The following is a 6,676-nucleotide window of genomic DNA, read 5'->3' as shown; positions in this document are numbered from 1 at the left end:
GGGGAGAAAGATAATGAGTTCCATTTTAGACATATTGATATTAGACAGAAAGATGTCTATAGGACATTTAGTTTAGATATTAAAATAGGCAGTTCAAGATGTGAGATTGGAGATCAGGTAAGAGTTAGGGCTTGATAGATGGATCTGTGAATTATATGCATAACTGAATCCATGGGAACTAATGAGGTCACCAGTTGAAACAGTATTGATGGAGAAGAGTCTCTTTTGGGACACCCTGGGTAGGTTAACATAATCTGAGTGAGGATTCAGCAAAATAGAGTGAGAAGGAACAGACAGAGATCCAGGAGATCTAGAGAAAGGAGAGGATCAAGGAGGAGAGAGACTGACAGTGTCAAAAGCTGCAGAGAGGTCAATAAAGTTGAGGAAGTCAGAAAGACTACTTGATTTGGCAATTTTGAGTTCACTGGTAATTTTGGAAAGAGGAGTTTCCTTTGAATGATGAGATCAGAAGCCAGACAGCAGAGAATTAAGAAGAAACTGATATAAAGTAAGTGGAGGCACCTAATGTAAAAGGCCTTCTTAAGGAGCTTAGCCACAGAAGGGAAGAAAACTCTAGGAAGATAGCTAGAGGGATGGGTAGATCAAGGAAGAATTTTTTGAGTATGGGAAGACATATAAGCAGAAGGGAAATGGAAACATTAACCACATGATAGTCAACTTCCAAAATGACAGAACTGGTGAAATAAAGAAAACATTATTTTACTTAACCTGAAACAAATCATTCCAATCTATAATGTGAGGAGGTGGAACTAGAGAGAGGGTGACCAATTTATAGATTAAAGATCCCTCAAAGGACTATGGAGTACCTGTAAGGGGTATGTGAATCTATTGACATGAATGAAATTTATACATAAATTATGCATATATGTATATGTGTACCAACACATATATTTTACTTATATGTAGATACATATAAAATATATAACAGGAGTTTTTGTTTTTCATGTGTTTACAGATGCCGTTGTAATCAGTAAAATATAAACTCATTGGAAACCTTATGGAAATCATGGTAGCTTTTTGTCATTTGTCTATTTTCTTAGTCAATACATAGTAAGATCATAAGTTTAGGGCATCTGGTCCAACTTCACCATTTTACAGATGAAGAAACTGAAGCTAAGAGAGAGGAAGTGAATCATGTGCTAATCAATCAACCGACACACTTATTAAGTAAGCTTATGCTACATACACTTGTGGTCTCTTATTTCATAAAAAGAAGTCTATGAAAAGGCAGGAATCAATTTAAACAAATTCACAGAGTTGTCATATTTCTATTTAGCAAAATAAAGGCTACTTGGAGTGCAAACAGATTTGAATTGACTCTTTCATTATCTGTTTGGTTCAGGATACAAGGCTAGGGCTGTGGTCTATGCCACCGGAACAGATACCTTCAATTTCTGGGTCCCAAAGGGATATAGGTGGTGCCCCAGGAGCTCATTAACACTTTTATTTAATCATGTGAACAGGTCAACTAATTTTTTAAGACATTTAGAGTGTTCAAAAAAGGTTTATAGTAGTTTTTAGGACATATTTAAGTTTTGATGAATTAAAATTCCTTAAGACTCTTTAGACACTCCATATATCTTACTGAAGAAAGCATAGAAATCAGTAATCTAGACTGAGTGATTTCAATTATTACTGTTTTAAAGAAAAGTTCCCCTCTCTTCCCCTATCTTTCTCATTTCATTTTTTCCCCCAATAGCTTGCTAGTAGAGTGCTCACTAGGATACTCAGTAAATAAAGTTGAAAGAATAGTTTTCACAATTGTTATGTCTTTGATATCAGTATTATAGAATCTTCCCCTCCCCCATCAAATACTATGAAACAAGAGCAAATTGCAATTAAATGTAGGCTTCTTGAGGGCAAGAAATATTTCCTTTTGTCTTCAATTTCCCAGAGCCAGCAGAGGCTTTTGTACAGAATAAGCGCTTAATGAATGTTTAAATCAAAGTAAGCACAATTAGAGATGAATTGGTTGCCGTCTATCCTTTCTAATACGGCATGCCATATTTACTCTCCCTCCATTACTGGGGAGCAGTAGGTGGGGAGAGGACGCAGTGATATTGAGGTAGATATTAAACGATTTTCTCACCATCCCCAATATACCCTTGCATATCCTAAAAATTAGAGATTCATTTGGACTTAAAAGTTACTGCATCAAAAGACCACTGTTCTCTGGGGAATTTAAACTATCAGCCATATATAATTTATATGAACATATTTTATTCCTTTCCTTAAAAAGCAGAAAGAGTGAGAGTTTTGATTGGATGGATGTCATGGGTAAATTTGAATCCCCTGTTATTCTGTTTTATGGAAATGCTGCACTGTGGAGCTTTGGACAACCACTGGACTGCATGAAGATTCTGGGCATTTAGCAAATAAGAGTTGGGAAAGAAAGAGTAAAGGATACCAGAGAGGGGAGGCAGAATATGTCAAAAAATTTTATGTTTCACTTGCCTTTTCTGCCTATGGTTCTACATCAACAATTCCATACCTCTTAGGGTTATAGTGAGGATCAAATGAGAAAACAATTTGTAAAATTCTTAACATATGGTGCTTAATAAATTCTTGTTTCCTTTCTTCTTCTGTCTATTCCTCAGTTTATATTTGTAAAGGGACCAAATATTTCAAATATAGAAGTAATGATTATTACCATTTTCCACTGGAAAAAAATGTGCGTGTAGCCCTTCTCTCTATTTTTTGCTCTTAAAGATTGACTTTTTAAATTTCAATCAATTGACTGTTTCAGTGTTGACCCAGCCGCGGAGAATATTCCTGGACAAACACTATATCAACAAAAGGTACAGTTTGAACTGTTTCCTTGTTAGTGTGCTGAATGCCAACCCATAAAAGTTATCATTGGCTCAATTTCTTATTATTCATATTAAGAAACTCTATAACAAAGACCTGGTGAAAAGTAGTTATGAAATAAAGGCAGAATGTTGCTGTTGGCCATATATCTCAAATCCAAGGCTGAGTCTGAGTCTGTTTTTTCATTTAACAAATGAGGATGATATGAATTTTGTGATTAATATTAATGAGGAAATAACTATGGTTATTATACATTACAAATAAAAAATCCTATAAATATATTTCTTTATTATCATCCTTATCAGGACAGGAACTTTTCCTTTTGGAAAAGGGCCTAATCTATGTGTTTGGTCAGTATGGGCCTAGCCTCTTATGCCAAGACTTCTCTTAAGATAAGGAGCAGAAAAGTGTAGGTCCTATTTGCCTGGGAAAAGGTAGGTCACCCAAAGTTTCCTTGAGGGCTAGAGAGTGAATGCTAGACATTGATTTATTAGACCTCTGATTGGGGAATTTGTCTGTGATGCATTGGCTTCTAAAATTATTATATTCGTTGGCGCATTTTAGAGTTTCACATGGCAGTTACTTAGGTTAGGATTCTAAGAGTCCCTATTCCACCCTTAGATGCCCACCCCACTTCTAGACTGAGCAAGGGCCCAAGGCATGTGGTTCTCAGGAGTAATAGTTAGCATGCATGTTCTGTTCCACTATCTGTGGGAACCCATTTATTCTGTTTTGTCTTTGCATTGATGTGATTTCTTTTCTTAGATATTTTTTCATTATCTCAAGTGGCAGTTAGATAGGCACAAGCTGAGAACAAATGCTATATAATATTATTTACTCTAGAGAATTCCCATGTAATTGGATCAACACAGTAGCATGACTATGGGGGGCATCAGCCAGGACTTGTAAACACATTTTTTTTTAAACAATGGAACCATGAGTTTTACATCATAATCATATTCATTATATTACTGGTTTGTTCTGTAGACTCCTTTTCATTTCTATTGTTTTTTTCATTTAGTATTCATAGAAACTTAAATTAGTGGAATAACTATGAATATATAAGCTATGGTATGTTATTATATGTTTGGGGGCTTATTAGCTTTGTCAGCAAATAGAGTAAGGATAAAGGTGGTGAAACTAACAGAACTGTAGCTGGGGTGGGACATCTGGGGCTTTGCCTCCAGGTACCAATATCTGGGGAGATTCTTTTTCCTCCCTATTATAGTCTGGAGGCTGCCATAAGTATGCTTCAGGTATCACATTACTTTATCAGTCCATGTTATGCTCAGATTTTGATAGAGAAAGGAGGTCATGGGGAAAGACAAGGAAGGGAGGCTACTGTCAACAATCTTCAAGTTTTGACCTCATTCTCCACAACCTCCTTGATTTTCCTGATTTTTGCTACTGGTCTAGACCAATAATGCATAAGAAAGAATGGTCATTGCTTGGATGACTTGATCCCTAGACTTACCCAATGATCAAATAAATTTACCCTCAGGTATGTAGTTCCTAAATTATAGCCCTAACTAACAAGAAGAAAGGGGAAGGACCAGGGAGAGGATGGGGCAAATATTGATAGATCAAGGTAAATCTTTTGGATGAGATACCACTACCAATTCTCATCGCTATTATCACTATTACTACCATTACTAAAACAACTTGTGAGAAGTGAATATTTCTCTCTTATGTTTAATAACTAATTATTGTACTAGGACCAAAGGTTTTCTCCTTTTCTACTTCCTTATGCAGAAATCAACCAGAGCGGGAAATCTCTCTTAAAGATTTATCCAGGTCAGGATCTATTCAGACAGTAGAAGAAATTCGAAGTTTAGGCTAATGAGTGTATTCATGCTCATTTTGTTTGCTCTGACAGGTGGGGGTGGGTGGGTGTGAATGTTTATTCTCCCTATTAACAAGACAGGTGATATGGAAATTCATGTTTCTTTGACCAAGACTTGGGTGATTGAAGTCACTTACCCCAAGACAGCTCACTTCCCATTTGATTATCCAAATCAGAGGTGATTAGGCATCCCTCAAGAATACCTTATCTTTGAAGGGTATATAAACTGTGACCCCACTACCATTTGGGGTCTTTAGTCTAAGAGAAACAGTCATATGACCATCTTTATTATCAATGTTAACATATTAGTAACCTGCTGACCTTATTAATAAGGTGATTAAATTACCCAGGAACTATGTCTCTTTAATCTTTTTAAACATCACCTCTTACTACTACTACTACTACTACTACTACTACTACTACTACTACTACTACTACTACTACTACTACTACTACTACCACCACCAACTACCACCACTATCACCACCACTACCAGCACCACCACCTTTACTACCTGACATTGATATGATGTTTTAAAGTTTTCAAAGGTCTTTATACAAACAATCTCATTTGATCTTCCTTACAAAAGAAAAGGAAGGAAGAAAAAAAAGAAAAGAAGAAAGAAAAAAATCCGTAAAGGTAGGTACCGCAGGAATTATGATCAATAAAGTGCAGTTGAGGAAACTGAGGGTCAGAAAGGTTAAATTTCTTATCTATGGTCAAACAACAAGTAAATATCAGAGGTGGGCTAGAAGCCCCAGGTTCTCCTTGAGCCCAGGTCCACCACTTTTTCTGCTACATAATGCTCATCATCTAATGAAAACTACTTGCAAAGCTGGTAGACCCTTTAAAATGACTTGACCTGCCTTGACTTTATTTTCTTGTTAGTGACAGCTGTGTGGCTCAGTGGGTGGGAATACCAGATCTGGCAGTCATTTAGTAACTCTATGAGTCTGGGCAAGTCGCAACCTCTCTCAGACTCAATTTCTTCATCTGTAAAATAGGGATAATTATAGCACCTACTTTAAAGCTATTTTATTTTCATATCTTCCCATAAATCTTCCATAGAGTGCCCACCTAACATGCTGGGATCTTCGTGGTTTCTTATAGTAATACAGTATAGGGATTCATAACTCTTTAGAGTGTTTGTCCTAAGGCCAAATATCCCATATTGTATCCTCTATGGTACAGAGGAAACACTGATAGTTTCAGATTTTTACTGGAATGTGTTGTGACTTTCTCTTAGAGATATTGCAGTTTTCTACAAGCCTGTTCTATGTTTTTACTTTGTCTACTTTTCTCTTTGAAAGTGCTCACTTTTGCTGAGTTTCCCCTAAAGTGAAGTGAGTTAATTGGAATTTTAATGAAAACTGGTTCTAGGAAGTGTTAACAGCAATCATAGAGTGACTATGCAGCCAAAAGTGATGAAGGAGGTATCCAGAGCTGATGTCACAAAGATTTCCTGTTTCTAACAGCAAAATGGGTTATGAGCCAAGATAAGACTGGAGCTTATAATTTTCCAACTTTCTAACAGATTTTGTCGTCATGCCTTACCCGGGACCACAAATGTGGCAAATTCCAGGTTTGAATTTCAGGTGCAAAATTTCATTGTAAATGAAAAAAATAGAAAAAAAAAAGCAACTTCTGTTTTCCAAAGTCTTTCAAAGAAATTAGAAGAATATTTTGAGTGGCAGAAGTTATTTGAGATCCATATATTAGGTGAGGAAAATCTGATTTTAAAGTTGATTTGATTTGATTTTTGCTCTTCACCTACAATTTCATTGGTTATAGGAATTACCCTGAGGAGCAGTTGTTGAGCAGCGTATAGCCTTAGAAAATAAAGCATTGACAAGTGGATTGACTTGGTCCAAGTCACAATGCTAGCATATATTAGAGGCAGGGCTTGAACCCAAATTTTCCCAAATCTCCATACCCACCATGCCGCAGTGTTGTTATTAACATCAAGTGTTTGTACAGACATTTAGAGGATGTGACATTTAGCAT

The sequence above is a fragment of the Notamacropus eugenii genome, chromosome 6 (genome assembly GCF_028372415.1).
Source record: "Notamacropus eugenii isolate mMacEug1 chromosome 6, mMacEug1.pri_v2, whole genome shotgun sequence".
In the NCBI taxonomy this organism is placed as follows: Eukaryota; Metazoa; Chordata; class Mammalia; order Diprotodontia; family Macropodidae; genus Notamacropus; species Notamacropus eugenii.
Note: the sequence above shows the minus strand (reverse complement) of the source record.